Source organism: Eriocheir sinensis, chromosome 32 (assembly GCF_024679095.1).
Source record: "Eriocheir sinensis breed Jianghai 21 chromosome 32, ASM2467909v1, whole genome shotgun sequence".
In the NCBI taxonomy this organism is placed as follows: Eukaryota; Metazoa; Arthropoda; class Malacostraca; order Decapoda; family Varunidae; genus Eriocheir; species Eriocheir sinensis.
The window spans coordinates 5,354,994-5,376,938 of record NC_066540.1 but is presented as its reverse complement, the minus strand read 5'-3'; the positions used below and the strand labels follow the sequence as shown (position 1 = coordinate 5,376,938).

At 40.6% G+C, this 21,945-nt stretch overlaps 1 protein-coding gene and 1 pseudogene across 8 annotated transcripts in view; both read left to right on the top strand.

Annotated features, from left to right (window-relative positions):
- The window catches only part of LOC127006081 (seipin-like), a 165,374-nt gene that overhangs the window by 42,213 nt on the left and 101,216 nt on the right, over positions 1-21,945 (top strand). The window lies entirely within an intron of this gene.
- LOC127006082 (uncharacterized) lies at positions 2,716-6,168 on the top strand (annotated as a pseudogene).

Genomic DNA, 21,945 nt, shown 5'->3' with positions numbered 1-21,945 from the left:
AAGAGACAAAATTTAACCTTTAACTTCGTCCATTTAAACCCGCGGCAGACTTTTAAAATTTGCGCTACGAGGAAAACATTGCTTGGGGACTATTTCTAGATAATATAAGAACATTTTTAACCCAGTTTTGCAAAATGCTATATCTGACCAAAACACACACCCCAGGTGTTGCGTACCCCCTTAACCCCCATGGCGTCGGAACATTTCCCACCCGTGACCCCCCCCAGCGTCGGCACTTTTCAAAATTTTTTTTTCTCCCATTATGTCAGAAATGCTGAAAAAACATAGGTTTAAGTCATGAAAAGTGTCAAAAATGACATCTGAGTCACGGTGTGTGTCGTAAATTGTCGCGTCGTATATGTACGACGCCGACGCTGGGAAGGTGACTCAGCCTGTGTAGTACATGTACGACGCCGACGCTGTGAGGGTTAACCCCTTAACGATGACTATGATGCTGCCATCATATAATTTTTTTTAATGTGGGCGACGAGCATGACGCCAGCGCCAGGAAGCGAGAAGCTCTCTGGAAATTGAACGGTGCGTGTAACATTGTATATGCCGATGCTAAGTGACTAACTGGCACCTCTTTTGCCCATTAGACGACTCTGTGCTAAAAATAGTCTACAGTTCCTCCCTATGCATCATGGCGTCTGTAGAGCGATTATGTTCCCTCAGCCGATCTGTTTCGGTGGTCTTCCTTTAGTTTCTGTTCGTTGTGTGCGTGCTTAGCGTAGTCTTGACACCTCCACTGATTTACCCGATGTTCTAGCTAGATAAATCAATATCTTCTTCACAGGAGTGTTCAAATTAGTGGGAAGCAGAGGTTGGAATTTTCTGGGAATCATAGAATGCCAGCCAAATAGTCAGTCCAAATCATAATCTGATTTCACAGTTGAGTTATACGGATGATTTTCTACAACTTTTATCCAATGAGATTCATTCCAGAATGAAAACTACAAAAAAAATTTTTTTTGAGTTTCACTGCAACTCTCTGTAGGCAGTAAATTTCCAGGTCAAAGATTATAAACTATATTTTTCAGACGCCATCGCGATAAAATGAGCAACTTCTCTTCCATAAATTTTCCTGTATGTCGCACCAATAAAAACTTGGAATTTTTGGGAATCATGGAATTCCAGCCAAACAGTCAGTCCAAATCATAATCTGATTTCTCAGTTGAGTTATACAGATGATTTTTTACAACTTTTATTCAGTGAGATTCATTCCAGAATGAAAAACTACAAAAATTTTTTTTTCGAGTTTCACTGCAACTTTGGCTCTCTACAGGCAGTAAATTTCCAGGTCAAAGATAATAAACTATATTTTTCAGACTCCATCATGATAAAATGAGCAACTTTTCTTCAATAAATTTTCCTGTACAGTCGTCCCTCAAATATTATATGTTTTCCAATAGTACGGTTTCAGATTTATACGAATTGTCATGTAAATTTTTTTTTAGGATTTTTAAATTTCCCGCTCGTCGCACCAAGTAGCCATGGCGTGAGTGGCAACACTGTTCTACCAAAATATCTGCTGAAACCCCAAAGCGTTCGAGAAAGGTGTTCACCTTGCAGAAAAATTCAGATTTAGAAGTTTCGTTTTGGGATGAGTTACGTTGCGGTAGGGAGAGCATATATACTATGTGAATGAGAGCAGTGTATTTTGTATCTATCATAGTGTAAAAGAAATTCTTGCCGCAGTAACTGCCAGTGCTCCAAGAGTGCTGCAAGAGTGGAGATAAAGGCCGTCCTTTTACTAAGCCTCGTCGTTGCTATGGTAACGGCGTCTCACTCGCAGCAAAATGGTGCATGCTGATCTTCCTGGCGACGTTTAACATGCATTACTAGCTGTCCTGGCTGACGAACTCCTTACAACAGAAGATGAAAAGGAAGCTGCAGTGGTTATGGTGGCACAGAGAAGTGAAATGCAATGGAAACTCTTATATGTGTTTGTTTGGGCCACCATATTTACTGATGACGTCATCACAGCACGAAGGCGCTCCACCTCTCAAAGCTGCGAGCCAGCGGACGTGCCGAGTTGGCAACTCGTGCTGCTGCATCACGCGTTTGAGAGCACTTGGGATGTTTCGAGAGTCCCAATTCCCTCTCTCAAATGCAGCCCAGGAGTGTTTCTAGGGGGGGCACTAATTTTATACGGATTTTCAAATAGTATGGGGGTCCTGGGTCCCTAACCCCCATACTATTTGAGGGACGACTGTATGGTATGTTGCACCAGTAAAAACTTGGAATTTTGGGGGAATCATGGAATTCCAGCCAAATGGAACAAAATCATGATCTGATTTCACAGTTGAGTTATACGGATGACTTTCTACAACTTTTATTCAAAGAGATTCATTCCAGAATGAAAAAAAAAATATTTACCAAAATAATTTATTGAGTTTCACCACAACTTTGGCTCTCTGTAGGCAGTAAATTTCCTGGTCAAAGATTATAAACTACAGTCGTCCCTCAACTAGTACGGGGGTTAGGGACCCAGGACCCCTGTACTATTTGAAAATCCATATAAAATTAGTGCCCCCCTTAGAAATACTCCTCGGCACTTCTACAGGATCTTGGTCCCGCCTGGCTCAGCTGTTACCCACGGGCCCAAGTTGCCAGTTATGCATTTTCTGCTGCAGTCACAGTGCATTGTCGAGGGGGTGCGAAGCCCTCTCGTTAGTGGTCAGGTTATTTAAAGTTCGATTGGAGTAGTTTAAATATGTGTCCCCTAGCTATATAATATGGAGGCGTAATGTCATATTTTGGAGGCGCGGAGTCAATCTCCATAATTACCATTTCGTCTCTTATTTCAAGTATGATTTAGAGAGCAACAGAAACTGTGGTAGAGAATAAGAGAGAGTGTGATTGTATGACAAGGCTCACTCGCTGACCCTTGCAACAATAAACTATCAATCAATCAGGGATGGCTCCGTTGCCAAGCGTGGTAACACAGCAGCAGAAATTGCATAACTGGCAACTTTTGACGGTGAGTAGCAGCTGAGCCAGGCGGGACCCGAATTTACATGGTATGTTCTCCTTAGGGTGCGTTTATACCAAGCGAGTCGCGTTGAGTCGCGTTGCGTCGCGTCATGACGATTCATGACGCATCATGAATCGCCACCCCAGTTTTAACACTGATTTGTATGGGTTTTTGAAAGAAACCGTTCACACCGAATGCGTCGAGTCACGTCGCGTCGCGTCGAGTCACATATAGGACTGGACCTATTTTGACGTCAGTCACAGCGAGTCTGCCATGGTGTCTTGAAGTATGCTGGTGGAACACCTTATCAACTTAGTTCAAGAGCGCCCTGCTATTTATGATTCCAGTGACCCCAACCACTGGGATTGTGATGTCATTGCTGCTTTATGGAATGGAAAGAGATTGCTGCTGCATTGTCGTGTACAGGTAAGACAACAGTTTTACTCACTTTGAACCATTTATTATATAGAATAAGAACTATTCATACGGTTTATGTGCACAGGTAAGACAACAGTTTTACTCACTTTGAACCATTTATTATATAGGATATGAACTATACATACGGTTTATGTGTACAGGTAAGACAACAGTTTTATTCATTTTGAACCATTTATTAGGCTATGAACTATATATTAATTTTATTTACTATGACCTACACATTACGATGGATAGCTCAGTCTTGCCACTCAAGAGCTCCACCTGGGGAAACACAATATTCTTTCAAGATATCATGAACTGCCATAGCCTCTGCTGTAGCCCTATTGCTTCTTGTTGCTGTCAGGCTTGAGTTTGAGGAATGTGAATGTGTTGTATCATGCACATCATCACTTGGAAAGTAGTTGAAGTTATTTTCATGTTGAATGAAATTATGAAGTACACAAATGCTTTTCACCACTGTTTCAGATACTTCAACACTTGTCTCCATGAATGTTTGAAGTATACCAAATTTTTTAGCTAACATTCCAAAGGTACACTCTACTGTTCTTCTAGCCCGGCTGATCCGATAATTATATACTCTTTTGGGGTAGTCCAAGTCCTTTCTAGGATATGGCCTCATAATATTAGGCTTCAGAGGAAAAGCTTCATCTCCCACTAAAAACAATGGTGTTTTGGTTCCAGTATTTGGTATTTCACGTGACTGTGGAATGCCTAAACTACCACAGAGAAATGACCTACCCATGTTTGACTCAGTGAAAACTGAACTGTCGCTGCTTCGTCCATATTGCCCTACATCAGTCAGTGTGAAACAACAGTTGGCATCAGCAATGGCTAGAAGAACAATAGAATGGTATCCTTTATAATTATAGAAAAGTGATCCTGCTTTAGCTGGGCATTTCGACCGACAGTGTTTGCCATCAATGCTCCCAATACAGTTAAGAATATTACACTTTTCAAAAAACGCTCTGGCTAATTCTTCCCACTAGTGTTCATCAGGTACCCGCAAATACTGAGGTTGTAATATTTCCCATATGGCTTTGCTGGTTTCCTTGACAATCTTGTGTACAGTGGCCTTGCCAACACGAAACTGGTAACCAAGGGAAGCAAAAGATTCTCCAGTAACCACATGCCTAAAAATGAAAAAAAAAACAGTGTTAACGTACAGTAAATAACCACTCAGTAGTGAAAATCATTATCATTTAATATAACCCTGTCATTTACTAATGTACTTCGTACAAAATTATATATATATATATATATATATATATATATATATATATATATATATATATATATATATATATATATATATATATATATATTATATATATATATATATATATATATATATATATATATATATATATATATATATATATATATATATATATATATATATATATATATATATATATATATATATATATATATTATTTTTTTCGTTCAACTCTTTTACAGAAGCCGAATGTAAGGATAAATGGCGCCACCTAAGAAGTAACTTTATGAGGGAAAGAAGAAAGAGTAGTGAAAAACCATCTGGATCAGGTAATACCCAAACAAGGAAGTGGGTGTACTTCGATGCCATGCAATTTCTGATCCCTCATGTGATGCCACGACCAACATCCTCCAACGTCCCTACACCTCCTGATGAAGACACCTGTTATGAAGCAGAAGATGCAGCTCAAAATTCTTCACCTTCTGCTGTCATCAAAGCACCAGACAATGCATCTCCTCAAAAGGCAGCAAGTAACATCGAAACTTGTGAGGATCACAGCAATGCCAAGCCTATTCTTCCCAAATCAAAGAATCCTTGTGTCACAATAAAGAAACGTAGCAAGGCCAGTGCTGATGAGATGGACAAGCATTTCCTAGACGAATTAAAACAACTGAGAGAACAAGCTGTGTCACAAAATGATAATGATGGAGATCGCCAGTTTTTGTTAAGCCTGCTGTCTATGATGAAACAACTGTCGCCAATTGACAACATGGACATAAGAATTGAAATATATGAAGCCTTTCGTAGGAAGATGCCCACACCCTCTGTCCAGTATAGCTACTGGACTGAACAGAGTCAGTCACATACACCAACACCACCACCAAGTACATCCCATGCAAGTGACAATTACGTACAGTATAATGAATAGTATTCTAACCTCTGAGAAGTACCTAATTTAGAAGATAATGTTTCACTCACCACCAGCTAGCATTACTGCCCTCAGGTCACTAAATTACTATTGCCCTACGTGTAATGATTTTTGTAATGTTCAATAAAAAAGCATCTTACCTTAAAAAAATGGCCATTCTTTCTTCAGCTCCAATTGCATGCCTGTAGTTAGTGTTGATTTTCCTAATGGAAGGTCCAGTCAACTCCACCAGCTTCTTGAAATTTTCATTTGTCATCCTAAAAAAGTTGTAGAATTTTTCTGGATAGTTTACCAGGTCTGGGAATAAATGACTGAAGCTTCCAAAATCTGGCCTCTTGGTGTTCAGATGATGCATCCAGATTGGAGCTCTATTTTTCCGTCTGCGACGACAAAGCCAGAGCAAAGCAGTTACTTCAGCAAGAGAATATGCATCCATTCTCCATGAAGTCAAATGGGTGACTGAGTACTGACTTGACTCAGGTTGACGCAGTCGGTGTCCGGTAAACGGAGATGCGTCAAAATGAATCACATCAAATGACTTGACGTATGCGACTCGCTTGGTGTAAACGCAGCCTTACTGCAACGTAACTCATACCAAAACGTAACTTCTCCTAAATCTGAATTCTTCTGCAAAGTGAATACCTTTCTTGAAGACTGGGGTGCTGAAGCAAAGCAGGTGTTTTGGCTTGTCTCTTGGGTCCCATGTTCATGTTATGTGGTAATGGAGAAGCATAGCTGAGGTTGTCCACACACATGGACTTAGGGAAAGTGCATAGGTTTCAATCTGGCAGAACAGTGTTCCTGATATTGTGCACACACATGGACTGAGGAGATGTGCATGGGTGGCAGTCTGGTAGAGCAGTGTTGCCACTCATGTCATGGCTAATTGGTGCAACGAGCGGAAAATTCAAAAATCCTAAAAAAGTCTTGTATGACAATCCGTATAAAGCAGAAACTGTACTATTTGAGGGACGACTGTATATTTGTCAGACTCCATTGTGATAAAATGAGCAACTTTTCTTCAATTATTTTTTCTGTACATCACACCATTAAAAATTTGGAATTTTTCGGGAATCATGGAACTCCAGGCAAATGCAACAACCTAGAAAGAAACGGATTTCACAACAGGGTGCACCAGAAAATTTTCTATAAAACATCTTTTATGACTTTTTTCTCAGCTTTGAAGTGTATTTTTTGATGACTTCTGCATTATGGGGGATCACCTGAGGAAAACTTTTATGGTTCAGAGGGGTTAACAAATCTATTCCTTTAGTAAAAATTAAATCCAATCTTGCTGGTTCATCTTCTCTAAATCTTGTCTCTTTCCTTACTCGCTGCATCATGAGGTTATCTGTGGTCAGTTTTAATACTTTAGCAGGTTTAGCTCCTCATGTATTTTCTTCACCTCTAACTTCAAACTTCCCATTTGACATTTTTAGTTAAAGTCTCCTGTTAGAATGACATTTTTGCTGTTTCTAATAATATTCCCTAATGCTTTACTTGTACCTTCTAACAGCTTGTTATAAATTTCACTTGTCTGGCATGCTGTGTGTGGGGGCACTTATGACGCCATTAATGTCAGTTTTTCACCGCATTTCAACTGTAGTAGAACATTTAAAACTTCTGTATTTTCTGGTCCTGTTCTCACTTTTATCACCTTTAAATCTGTTTTGACCAGTATCAATGTGTGTGTGTGTGTGTGTGTTTTACCACGGCCTGATCACGAGCTGGACTCGCTTTCGCCAGCAGGTACCCTCCCGACATGAGCAAGTGCTCATTATCGTCAATCTCTGGGTACTGCCAGGACCTCACACACCACACACCCCATCCCCCTTGCTCAAGGGGGAACAGTAACCACTCCTAGCCAACAGAAAGAATCCGGCCAGAGTGGGGCTCGAACTGCTGCTTTTTGGCCATGAAGCCTTGCAGCACAGCGCTTTACCGATTGAGCTACTGGAGCGGTGTGTGTGTGTGTGTGTGTGTGTGTGTGTGTGTGTGTGTATTTACCTACAGTACCCTCTCGAGTTTTGCGCTATCCGAGTCTCGCGATCCTTCAGTTTAGCACTTAGTCCTAAATTCTTACCATCACGACTTTTGTGCATTACCGCCACGAGTTTCGCGTTGCTTTGACATGCATGGGTCACGTCTACCTACCATCAGCGTCGTGCGTGCTGCCTTAAAAGGCGGTGTCCAACCATTGGGGCCATGGACAACCGCGGTTGCCCGTATGCCCAACCGGGAGCGAGTTGTTGGTTGTCCTTATGAATGGAAAACGGTTGTGAGTACGAGTGTGGGTAAGTGGGTACCGAACGGCTGCATGTAAACAAACAGACGACGGCAGTGGCTGAGGAGTGAGGAGCAGTGGAAGATGGCCCACCAAGAGATTCATAAAATGTACTGGCAGAGCTGCTTTGCTTACTATTTGATTAACAAGATAAGAGAACACCCCGTGCTGGGGAACCACAGTCCAAAAAACTTTTTATCAAGTCTATGAAAATTGTAGGGTTGGTATTATAAGACATACTCGCTTCTCACATCAGTATTTCTAAAGGTCAAAGAGGGATCGATTAAGTTATAATGAGTGTTTCTTCACGTTCACGGCACAGAAGAAGGGTCAAACTACCACCAGGGTCATAAAACTACTGGAAATGCCCAAAACTCCTACGAAAGCCTTGTCAAATATGTGTACTTGGGTGACGGAATGTTTAGTAATACAGCCCTAGATCTCCCAGTGTTGTTTTCCTTTTCTTCTTCTTTTGACCTGTAATGCATGGCAGCTACAGTGAAAAGTAATAGTGAGAATAGCAAAAGGGCATAGAAAAGCAAAATCAGGGACAGAAAAGGACAGAAAAACACCTAAGTTCAGGGTGAAGTGTATAAGTGCGCACTGTTAAGTAACTAAGGGCCGCTTTCACAGTCACTTTGTTTGTTTTGATCGTTACCAATGGCGGCGATCGACGCTTAGTATTTCACGTGCAACTGGCCGATGGGATAGTGGCGGCTGTAGAGGAGGCAAGAGATGTTGAGAATAAGTGGTAACTAACCCCGCAGCCTCCACTACCCGATCAGCCAGTTTCACGTGGAAATACTATAGCGGCGACCACCACAATTGGTAACGATCAAAACAAACAAAATGACTGTGAAAGCGGCCTTAAATGCATGTTGTGAAGTATAAAAGTGTGGAGAAGGAGGACCTAAGAAGTGATACAAAGCATTACAGGACAAAAGAAGAAGAAGAAGGTCCACTACACTGGCCGGTGTTGCGAGAAATATCTCCCCGATGAAATGAGTCATTCTGCTGTCCACCATGCATGCGCGCAGTGGGAATACACAGCATTAAAAGTGTTAATTTGCCTGGATTTGTTCTTGTCTGTCCGCTTGTGATCTTTGTGAGCGTTGAGGGAAATAAGGAAACGGTAACCAAGTTGAACCTCTCCGCGAGCTATTTTGTGGCGGCAGCAGCGGTTAACGTTCAATAGGCATTGAAAAGTCAATCATGATATTAGTGATTTCATGATTTTTAACAGAAAGAGTTAGCAGATTATTTCATAACACAGAAAACTACCAGAAAAATATAGGTTTGTCCAACTGTCCCACGGCCGGTGACCGCGAGCGACCGCCCTTGCTTTAGCAGACGACACCACGTGGATCACAAGTGTATATTCACAACTGCCAGCCAATTGTAAGGCAGCTGCCTTCAACTGGGGCTTCAAAACGATCTGTTCTTACTTTCCATTTTCTGCCTATTAACAAGGTACGTATTTTGAGATAACAAGGGAGTAAAGTCGAAAAAATTGTGATAACAATTAAGGGAGTAAAGTTGGAAAAAGTCATTATTTTCCACGGGTCGGAACCAATAAGCGCTTTTACATGGATTTCAATACCTCGAATTTTGCGATCCTCGAGTTTAGCGCCATACCTTTGGAATGAAGCAAGCGCAAAACTCAAGAGGGTACTGTAGTTGTATTTACCTAGTTGTGACATATGGAAAAGAGCTACGCTTGCGCTGTCCCGTCTCCATATCCACTCTTATCCAATTTTTCCTTAAAGTCATGAATGTTTCTTGCACAAACCACCTCTTCCTCCAGTTTATTCCATAGCTCAATGCTTCTGTTTGGGAAGCTAAACCTTTTCACATCTCTCCTAAACGTGGTCGCCCTCAACTTCTTCCCATGTCCTCTCGTTTCTCTCTCGTTCCACACACTCAGGTCCTCTCTGTCTAAATGCTCCACTCCTCTCGACCCTATACACTGCTATCAGGTCTCTTTCTCCTCTCTCTAGGGTTGTGAGCCCCATGTCTTTCCTCATAAGTCTGATTTCTAAGTTCTGGTACCATCTTAGTTGCCACTCTCTGCACTCTTTCCAGCTTCCTTATGTTCTTTTTGTGAAGAGACCAGACCACTGCTGCATACTTTAACCTTGGCCTTATCATTGTAACTTATTTTCTTCATCATCTCCTCATCCAAGTACACAAATGCCGTCCATATGTTCCTCAGTTAATTCATAGTTTGTCCCGTTATCCTGTTGATGTGTTTGTCCGGTGACATGTTCTCTGAGACAGTCACTCTCAAATCTTTTTCCTCCACTCCTCTGTTTATTATCTCACTTCCCATTTTATAATCATATTCACATCTTCTACCACTCCTACCAAACTCCATTTTTTTACATTTCCCAAGGTTGAACTCCATCTGCCATGTACCACTCCACTCCCATATTTTATCCAGGTCCCTCTGCAATGCCTCACAGTCCTTAATTCACATTATTCACTCATCTCAATAGCTTTGCATCATCTGCAAACAAACTCACATAGCTGGACACTCCATCTACAATATCATTTATATAAACAGCAAACATTATTGGTGCCAACACCAAACCCAGCGGGACTCCACTCATCACTGGGCACCAGTTGGAAACCCTGTCCTTGATTATCGTCCTCATTTCTCTGTTAGTTAGGAAGTCCTACTTAATCAGTCCATCACCCACTCCACCCCTATTTTTAATTTTCCAAATTAGTCTTCTGTGCGGTACTTTATCGAATGCCTTTTTCAAATCCAGGTACACTCCATCTGCTCAACCTTCTCTCTCTTGTATTAAACATGTCACCCTTGAGTATTAACACAACAAGTTGGTGACATAAGATCTCCCTCTCCTGAATCCAAACTGGCAATCCGAGATAATTTTTTCACTTTCTAAGAAATCCGACCACCTGTTTTTAACCAGCCTCTTGCATATCTTTGCAACCACACTAGTGATTGATACTGATCTGTAATTTAATGGGTCCTCTCTCTTGCCTCCCCTAAAAATTGGCACTATGTTAGCTCTTTTCCAATCTTGTGGTACCTTTCCTTCACTCAGGGAGGCGCTCATTATGGAGTGCAGTTTCTTTGCAAGTTGCTTACTACATTCTTTCAAGATCCACCCTGATACTCCATCTGGCCCCATTACCTTTCTTACATCCAGCTAGCTTGTTCAAACTTTCCTTGACTTCCTGCACAATTAACTGTATCTCCTGCATAACCCTTCTTCTTTCCTGGCCCGGTGGTTGTACAAATTTGACTTCTTTTGTGAAAACTCTATGGAAGCTGTTATTCATCACCTCTGCCATCTCTGCTGGGTCCTCATATATAGTCTCATCCATTTTCAGCTTATCGATTGTTACTCTATTATTTAATTTGCAGTTCACATGTCTTTAGAATAGTTTGGGTTGGTCTTTACACTTGTCGATTATATCTTTTTCATATTTCCGTTTTTCTTCTCTTCTAATCTCTGTATATTCATTCCTTGCTTGTTTGAAATCGTTCCACGAGTTGATTCTTCTTCGTCTCCTCCATCCCTTCCAAGCTTCCTCCTTTTTCTTTCTAGCTGCCTCGCATCTTTTGTTAAACCACTCCTTTTCACCAACATCCCTTTTGGTTACCTAGGGGACATATCTATTTTTGGCTTCCTTGTATAGCTTTAAAAACTCCTCCCACTTATCCTGTGTATTCTTGGCTTTGTACAGCCCACTCCAATTTGCATTTTCAAAAAAAGTTCTCATGCTAACAAAGTCTGCCTTACAGTAGTTGCTTCTCCCAATTTTGTGCTTCTCTTTTCGGTCAATCGTTCTCTTTTCTGTTACTTCAAATTCCACAACCGCATGGTCACTCTTTGCTATTGGACAATCTACTTTAAGATTTTCTGTTATTTCCGGCTCCTTGTTAAATACCAGGTCTAGTCTTGATGCCTCGCCTTCTTTCCCGAATCTGGTTTGTTCCTTAATCCACTGAGTCAGCACATGTTCCATTGCCAGTTGCAGGAGTCTTCCTCCCCACGACTCTTCTGCTCCCTGCGTCTGCCAATCCTCCCATTCTACCTCCTTGCAGTTGAAATTACCCATTATAATTATTCTCTCACACTCTCTCAACATTCCATCCAGGCAACTCACCGTGTCTTGTATCATTTGTTCATATTCTCGGACCTTCCATGCACTTGTTCTTGGTGGCACACACCCTACTACATACTGCTTCCTTCAACACCCACAATTTTCACTTTCAATACCTCTGCCAAGCCTTCACCGTCAATCACCTCCTCCACCCTAATGCCTTTTTTAACCATCAACATGACACCTCCTCCCTGTTTTATCTTTGTCTCTCCTCCATATGTTGTTTGCACCTTCTCCAATCCCCACCAACTCAATTGGGTCACACAACTTAGTTTCCGCCAGCCCTACAATATCAGGTTCTTTGTCTCAAATAGTCATTAAACTCTATCCACGATGAAACTATTCCATTAATATTCGTATATGACACTTTTCACCCTTCATCCTTTTCTGTTAGATTCTTTCTCTCCTTCCTCTCGTCACTGTGAACCACTTCCTCACTTTCATATCCATTAGTCTCCAAAAAAAGTCCTTCTCTTCTTTTGATGTCCTCTCATTTAAATCACGAACCTCACCTCTAAGTTCATTCACCTATTTGTAGTCTACCAGGCACGAGCTAAGCTCTAATAGTCCCGTCTCCATATCTACATTCATCCAGCCTTTCTTTCATTTGTTGGACACTGCTCGCCTCCACCACCTCTTCTGTAAGCTGTTCCATGTAATAACGCTTCTATGTGGAAAACTATACTTTTTCAAGTCACTCAAACAGGTTCCTTTATTAAGTTTCTTTCCATGTCCTCTCAGCCCCTGCGTTCTTTCTTCTTTGTTCCAGTTTCGTCAAGTCCATCTCCTTCAATCTGTCTTCGTACATCATATTCGAGAGTTCTGGGACCATTTTAGTTGCACTTCTCTGTATCCTTTCCAACTTTCTGATATCTTTCTTTTTGTGAGGTGACCATACAACTGCAACATAATCAAGTTTTAGTTTTATCAATGTTGTTATTATTTTCTTCATCATTTCTTTGTTCATAAAATGGAATGATACCCTTATATTTTGCATCATCCTGTAGGTTTCTCCAAACAGCTTGTTTATGTGCTTTTCTGGGGATAGTGTGTCTTGCATCGCTACACCCAAATCTTTTTCTTCATGTACCACCTTTTAAGTTTTCTTCTCCCATCCTGTATTGGTCTTTTTTTTACTTTTTCCCATTTCCATAACATGGCATTTGTTTGCATTAACCCTTTCATTGCGCATGGTGCGGGACGCGGCTATCCCCTCAGGCGCAGTCGGGCAGCCCAATGGGGGGTCTCTTTTAAACTCTGTATCTCATAAACTATTCATCACAGTTAAAAACCAAAAACATCATTAGAAAGAGGAGGCTCAGATCTATAAGAGTTGGTTATGTATGCCTCTCCTGCGAACATGCACGCTCAGGGAGTGTTGAACGTGAACACTTACGTCAGTGCATGTGCGGTGATCAGCCATTTTGAGGCAACTGCGGATATCTCTCCTTGAGGTTATGGCAAGGTTGTATTGCCAACTGCAATATTTACAACTATTTGGTCAAAGAATCAGTCAGGTGATAGGTGAAACTATGCAAAAAATACCACTATATTGGACAAGAACTTCCACCAGTTACTCGTCCACAGATTTTCAGCACTGGGCTGATATGATTTTCCACCAAATTTAGTGGAGAACCCACTCAATTGGCAATCCTGTGCTGTGAGAAATAGTGTTGGAACACTTATACTTGGGAGACTTAAGTGCGGCTGGAGCTCGTAGCGAGCGTTTAGCACCATCAGCAAATGCGCCTAACGCTCACTGCGAGCGTTTAGCAATGAAAGGGTTAAATTCCATCTCCCATAACTGGCTCCCATCTATACACTATCCAGGTCTTTTGCAGCTCTTCACAGTCTTCCTCCGTCCTCACTTTTCCTATTAACTTTGTGTTTGTGTGTGTGTGTGTGTGTGTGTGTGTGTGTGTGTGTATTTACCTAGTTGTAGTTATACAGGGCCTGGGCTTATGCTCGTGTGGTCCCGTCTCAGTATCTGTCCAACTTTTCCTTAAAGCTTTGCACACTCTTCGCCGATAATACATCCTCACTTACAGTACCCTCTCGAGTTTCGCGCCTGCTTCATTCCGAAGGTATGGCGCTAAACTCAAGGATCGCGAAACTCGAGGTATTGAAATCCGGTTCCATGTCAACTGAACCAGTGCCACTTGCACCAGTACCACATGCACCAGTGCCAACTGAACCAGTAGACAACTGAACCAGTAGACAACTGAACCAGTGGTCTACTGAACCAGTGGTCAACTGAACCAGTAACCATTTGAACCAGCGACCATCCGAACCAGTGCAACTTGAACCAGTGCAAACTGAACCAGTACTACTTGAACCAGTACTATTTCAACCAGTGACCATCTGAACCAGTGGTCATCTGAACCAGTGGTCAACTGAACCAGTGGTCAACTGAACCAGTAGTCAAGTGAACCAGTGGTCATTTGAACCAGTGGTCATTTGAACCAGTAACCATCTGAACCAGTGTAAACTGAACCAGTACTACTTGAACCAGTACTATTTCAACCAGTGACCATCTGAACCAGTGGTCATCTGAACCAGTGCAACTTGAACCAGTGCAAACTGAACCAGTAGTACTTGAACCAGTACTATTTCAGCCAGTGACCGTGTAATACAATTTAACCCTTTTTCGAAGGCCGATGGTACTGTACTCCGTTGTGTAACCCTTTCATTACAGGTGTAACTCGTTTATGTTAGCATCCTCCCTGCACCAGCTTAAACCACGCATACTGAATTAAAACAACAAATTATCCTAGGCTTTGCATTGAATTAAAACAAGAAATAACCCTAGGCTTTGTACTGAATTAAAGCAAAAAATAACCCTAGGCTTTGTACTGAATTAAAGCAAAAAATAATCCTAGGCTTTGTATTGAATTAAAACAAGAAATAATCCTAGGCTTTGTACTGAATTAAAGCAAAAAATAACCCTAGGCTTTGTACTGAATTAAAACAAGAAATAACCCTAGGTTTGTACTTAATTAAAGCAGGAAATAATCCTAGGATTTGTACTGAATTTGTACTATTTCAGCCAGTGACCGTGTAATACAATTTAACCCTTTTTCGAAGGCCGATGGTACTGTGCTCCGTTGTGTAACCCTTTCATTACAGGTGTAACTCGTTTATGTTAGCATCCTCCCTGCACCAGCTTAAACCACGCGCTTATGCAAAGCCATTTTTATTTTGAGCTGGTCCCAGTCCTGCGACACGTGGAGTCGGGATGCTGTCGCGGACCTTTTTTTTTTTTAGTTTTATATTATATTTTTATTTAATTTTTTTTTATTTTTTTTTACCTTTTTCTTTTAGTTTTTTTTTTCTTTTCCTAGCTTATAACAGTTTTTATATTTCCTTTTCTTGTTTTATTTATTTTTATTTATTACTTTTTGTGAAATATTTTTCACTTTGTGTTTGTAAATGAAGTGTGACCATTTTAATGTAGGTTTCCGAAGGAAATAAAAATACAGTTGAGTCACAACAAATTCTGCTGAACTCGCACATATTTTATGGAATAAAAAATACTCTGAATTGTGAGTAAACTAATTATATCCAGATCTTGAAGAAAAATAAAGTTGAAGAAATATAAATAAAATGCAGTACCAGCTTAAACCACGCATACTGAATTAAAACAACAAATTATCCTAGGCTTTGCATTGAATTAAAACAAGAAATAACCCTAGGCTTTGTACTGAATTAAAGCAAAAAATAACCCTAGGCTTTGTACTGAATTAAAGCAAAAAATAATCCTAGGCTTTGTATTGAATTAAAACAAGAAATAAGCCTAGGCTTTGTACTGAATTAAAACAAGAAATAACCCTAGGTTAGTACTTATTTAAAGTAACTTGTCGGCTTCTTCACCATAAGATCTAACTTTAACTGCTAGTCTGTTTGCTAAAAGTACATATGTATTTCTTGGCCTCTCAAGATTGACAGCTTGGGCATTTTGCATTGTTAGCCTATGAACTGCAATGTCTTTTCTGATACCATTCATGAAAGACCACATTGTTGGATGAGAGCACATAAAAAGTGACTTGAGCGAATTATGAAACCCTTCCGTGCAATCATACATGACAATGTCTGCATAATCATTAGGTATCTCAAAGTTTCGAGACTGAGGAGGTGGTTGGATGTTCTCCTCTTTTTGGCGTGTTCGTCTAATACGTCGTTCAATGGCAGATTTAACTGGCATTCTTGCCAAGACATCATCGTTTAAGGGACCATCTGAACCTTTTTTTCGGGAAGAGTGTGCCAATTTTTTTAACACACGCGTCTGGCAATCCTGCCTGCGGCCCAGCGATACCAGCGTGAGGGATGAAAGAGTGAAGATGCTGGTTAACTCTTGCATAAGGGGTTTGGACAGTATAGGGATGAGCATGAGTAGAAAGTCGAGTGCAGCGGGGCCGCGGGAGGGGGGGAGGCATGCAGTTAGCAAGTTCAGAAGAGCAGTCAGCGTGGAAATATCGATAGAAGATAGAAAGAGAGGCAACATTCGGTGAATTTAAGAGGTAGAAGACTATCAGTATGAGGAGGAGAGCTGATGAGACGAAGAGCCTTTGCCTCCACTCTGTCCAGAAGAGCTGTGTGGTGGAGCCCCCCACACATGAGATGCATACTCCATCTGAGGCGGACAAGGCCCTGTATATGGACAGCAACTGTGCAGGGGAGAAGAACTGGCGGAGACGGTACAGAACGCCCAGCCTCGAGGAAGCTGATTTAGTAAGAGATGAGATATGAAGTTTCCAGTTGAGATTTTGAGTTAAGGATAGACCGAGGATGTTTAGTGTTGAGGAAGGTGATAGCTGGGTGTTGTCAAAGAATAGGGATAGTTGTTTGGAAGATTGTGTCGAGTGGATAGGTGGAGAAACTATGTTTTTGAGGCGTTGAAGGACACCAGGTTCTTCTTGCCCCAATCGAAATAATAGTAAGGTCTGAGGCTAAGCGTTCTGCAGCCTCCAGCCTTGAGTCGTTAAGTTCCTGAAGGGTGGGTCTTCTATTAAAGAAGTTGAATAATGCAGAGTGGAATCATCGGTGAGGAATGGATAGGACAGTTCGTTTTGGAAAGAAGATCATCAATGAAGAACAGAAAAGAGTGGGAGATAGGACAGAACCCTGTGGGACACCACTGTTAATAGATTTAGGGAAGAACAGTGACCGTCTACCACGGCAGAAATAGAACGGTCAGAAAGGAAACTGGAGATAAAGGTACAGAGAAGGATAGAGACCGTAGGAGGGTAGTTTAGAAAGCAAAGATTTGTGCCAGACCCTATCAAAAGCTTTTGATATGTCCAGCGCAATAGCAAAAGTTTCACCGAAACGGCTAAGAGAGGATGACCAAGAGTCAGTTAAGAAGGCTAGGAGATCACCAGTAGAACGCCCCTTGCGGAACCCATACTGGCGATCAGATAGAAGGTCAGAAGTGGAAAGGTGCTTTTGAATCTTACGGTTAAGGATTGATTCAAAAGCACGGTCACTGGCTGAAATAGTACAAATTCAGTACAAATCCTAGGATTGTTTCCTGCTTTAATTAAGTACAAACCTAGGGTTATTTCTTGTTTTAATTCAGTACAAAGCCTAGGCTTATTTCTTGTTTTAATTCAATACAAAGCCTAGGATTATTTTTTGCTTTAATTCAGTACAAAGCCTAGGGTTATTTTTTGCTTTAATTCAGTACAAAGCCTAGGATTATTTCTTGTTTTAATTCAATGCAAAGCCTAGGATAATTTGTTGTTTTAATTCAGTATGCGTGGTTTAAGCTGGTGCAGGAGGATGCTAACATAAACGAGTTACACCTGTAATGAAAGGGTTACACGAGTACAGTACCATCGGCCTTGAAAAAGGGTTAAATTGTATTACACGGTCACTGGCTGAAATAGTACTGGTTCAAGTACTACTGGTTCAGTTTGCACTGGTTCAAGTTGCACTGGTTCAGATGACCACTGGTTCAGATGGTCACTGGTTGAATTAGTACTGGTTCAAGTACTACTGGTTCAGTTTGCACTGGTTCAAGTTGCACTGGTTCAGATGACCACTGGTTCAGATGGTCACTGGTTGAATTAGTACTGGTTCAAGTAGTAGTACTGGTTCAGTTTGCACTGGTTCAAGTAGCACTGGTTCAGATGACCACTGGTTCAGATGGTCACTGGTTGAAATAGTACTGGTTCAAGTAGTACTGGTTCAGTTTACACTGGTTCAGATGGTTACTGGTTCAAATGACCACTGGTTCAAATGACCACTGGTTCACTTGACAACTGGTTCAGTTGACCACTGGTTCAGTTGACCACTGGTTCAGTTGACCACTGGTTCAGTTGGCACTGGTGCATGTGGTACTGGTGCAAGTGGCACTGGTTCAGTTGACCGGCAACCAAAAGCGCTTATTGGTTCCGACCCGTGGAAAATAATGACTTTTTTCGACTTTACTCCCTTGTTATCTCAAAATACGTACCTTGTTAATAGGCAGAAAATGGGAAGTAAGAACAGTTCGTTTTTAAGCCCTAGTTGAAGGCGGCTGCGTTACAATTGGCTGGCAGTTCTGAATACACGCTTGTGATCCATGTGGTGTCATCTGCTAAAGTAAGGGCGGTCGCTCACGGTCACCCGTGGAACAGTTGGACAAACCTATATTTTTCTGGTAGTTTTCAGTGTGTTATAAAATAATCTGCTAACTCTTTCTATTGAAAATCATGAAATCACTAATTGCACGGAAGGGTTTCATAATTCGCTCAAGTCACTTTTTATGTGCTCTCATCCAACAATGTGGTCTTTCATGAATGGTATCAGAAAAGACATTGCAGTTCATAGGCTAACAGTGCAAAATGCCCAAGCTGTCAATCTTGAGAGGCCAAGAAATAGATATGTACTTTTAGCAAACAGACTAGCAGTTAAAGTTAGATCTTATGGTGAAGAAGCCGACAAGTTACGATATTTGAGAGCAATTGCCCACATGCAAGTTGTTGGGTAGAAAATAAGATTTAGTGCTGTGCAACTATATACAGTACTTACCTTGTTACCATAGAGTAACCAAACGTTATACTGCATTTTATTTATATTTCTTCAACTTTATTTTTCTTCAAGATCTGGATATAATTAGTTTACTCACAATTCAGAGTATTTTTTATTCCATAAAATATGTGCGAGTTCAGCAGAATTTGTTGTGACTCAACTGTATTTTTATTTCCTTCGGAAACCTACATTAAAATGGTCACACTTCATTTACAAACACAAAGTGAAAAATATTTCACAAAAAGTAATAAATAAAAATAAATAAAACAAGAAAAGGAAATATAAAACTGTTATAAGCTAGAAAAGAAAAAAAACTAAAATAAAAAGTAAAAAAAATAAATAAATAAATAAAATATAATGTATGATTGCACGGAAGGGTTTCATAATTCGCTCAAGTCACTTTTATGTGCTCTCATCCAACAATGTGGTCTTTCATGAATGGTATCAGAAAAGACATTGCAGTTCATAGGCTAACAATGCAAAATGCCCAAGCTGTCAATCTTGAGAGGCCAAGAAATACATATGTACTTTTAGCAAACAGACTAGCAGTTAAAGTTAGATCTTATGGTGAAGAAGCCGACAAGTTACTTTAAATAAGTACTAACCTAGGGTTATTTCTTGTTTTAATTCAGTACAAAGCCTATGCTTATTTCTTGTTTTAATTCAATACAAAGCCTAGGATTATTTTTTTGCTTTAATTCAGTACAAAGCCTAGGGTTATTTTTGCTTTAATTCAGTACAAAGCCTAGGGTTATTTCTTGTTTTTATTCAATGCAAAGCCTAGGATAATTTGTTGTTTTAATTCAGTATGCGTGGTTTAAGCTGGTACTGCATTTTATTTATATTACTACAAGTAGAAATTTCTTCAAGATCTGAATATACTTAGTTTACTTACAAATCAGAGTATTTTTATTCCATAAAATATGTGAGTTCAGCAGAATTTGTTGTGACTCAACTGTATTTTTATTTCCTTCGGAAACCTACATTAAAATGGTCACACTTCATTTACAAACACAAAGTGAAAATATTTCACAAAAGTAATAAATAAAAATAAATAAAACAAGAAAAGGAAATATAAAAACTGTTATAAGCTAGGAAAAGAAAAAAAACTAAAAGAAAAGGTAAAAAAAATAAAAAAATTAAATAAAATATAATATAAAACTAAAAAAAAAAGGTCATGACAGCATCCCGACTCACGTGTACGCAGGACTGGGACCAGCTCAAAATAAAATGGCTTTGCATAAGCGCGTGGTTTAGCTGGTGCAGGAGGATGCTAACATAAACGAGTTACACCTGTAATGAAAGGGTTACACAACGGAGCACAGTACCATCGGCCTTGAAAAAGGGTTAAATTGTATTACACGGTCACTGGCTGAAATAGTACAAATTCAGTACAAATCCTAGGATTATTTCCTGCTTTAATTAAGTACAAACCTAGGGTTATTTCTTGTTTTAATTCAGTACAAAGCCTAGGGTTATTTTTTGCTTTAATTCAGTACAAAGCCTAGGATTATTTCTTGTTTTAATTCAATACAAAGCCTAGGATTATTTTTTGCTTTAATTCAGTACAAAGCCTAGGGTTATTTTTTGCTTTAATTCAGTACAAAGCCTAGGGTTATTTCTTGTTTTAATTCAATGCAAAGCCTAGGATAATTTGTTGTTTTAATTCAGTATGCGTGGTTTAAGCTGGTGCAGGGAGGATGCTAACATAAACGAGTTACACCTGTAATGAAAGGGTTACACAACGGAGCACAGTACCATCGGCCTTCGAAAAAGGGTTAAATTGTATTTTTTTTTTTTTTTTTTTTTTTTTTTTTTTTTTTTACAGCAAAGGAGACAGCTCAAGGGCACAAAAAAGTAAACATTAATAAAAAAAAAAGCCCGCTACCGCTGCTCTAAAAAGAATCCAAAGAGGTGGCGAAAGATAAGTCAGTTTGGAGGAGGTGTCCTGATACCCTCCTCTTGAAAGAGTTCAAGTCGTAGGCAGGAGGAAATACAGATGAAGGAAGATTGTTCCAGAGTTTACCAGCGTGAGGGATGAAAGAGTGAAGATGCTGGTTAACTCTTGCATAAGGGGTTTGGACAGTATAGGGATGAGCATGAGTAGAAAGTCAGTGCAGCGGGGCCCAAGGGAGGGGGAGGCATGCAGTTAGCAAGTTCAGAAGAGCAGTCAGCATGAGAATATCGATTGAAGATAGAGATGCAACATTGCGCAGAATTTAAGAGGTAGAAGACTATCAGTATGAGGAGGAGAGCTGATGAGACGAGCCTTTGCCTCCACTCTGTCCAGAAGAGCTGTGTGGTGGAGCCCCCACACATGAGATGCATACTCCATACGAGGGCAGACAAGGCCCCTGTATATGGACAGCAACTGTGCAGGGGAGAAGAACTGGCGGAGGCGGTACAGAGCCCAGCCTCGAGGGAAGCTGATTTAGTAAGAGATGAGATATGAAGTTTCCAGTTGAGATTTTGAGTTAAGGATAGACCGAGGATGTTTAGTGTTGAGGAAGGTGATAGCTGGGTGTTGTCAAAGAATAGGGGATAGTTGTATGGAAGATTGTGTCGAGTGGATAGGTGGATAAACTGTGTTTTTGAGGCGTTGAAGGACACCAGGTTCTTCTTGCCCCAATCGGAAATAATAGTAAGGTCTGAGGCTAAGCGTTCTGCAGCCTCCAGCCTTGAGTCGTTAAGTTCCTGAAGGGTGGGTCTTCTATTAAAAGAAGTTGAATAATGCAGAGTGGAATCATCGGCGTAGGAATGGATAGGACAGTTCGTTTTGGAAAGAAGATCATCAATGAAGAACAGAAAAAGAGTGGGAGATAGGACAGAACCCTGTGGGACACCACTGTTAATAGATTTAGGGGAAGAACAGTGACCGTCTACCACGGCAGAAATAGAACGGTCAGAAAGGAAACTGGAGATAAAGGTACAGAGAGAAGGATAGAGACCGTAGG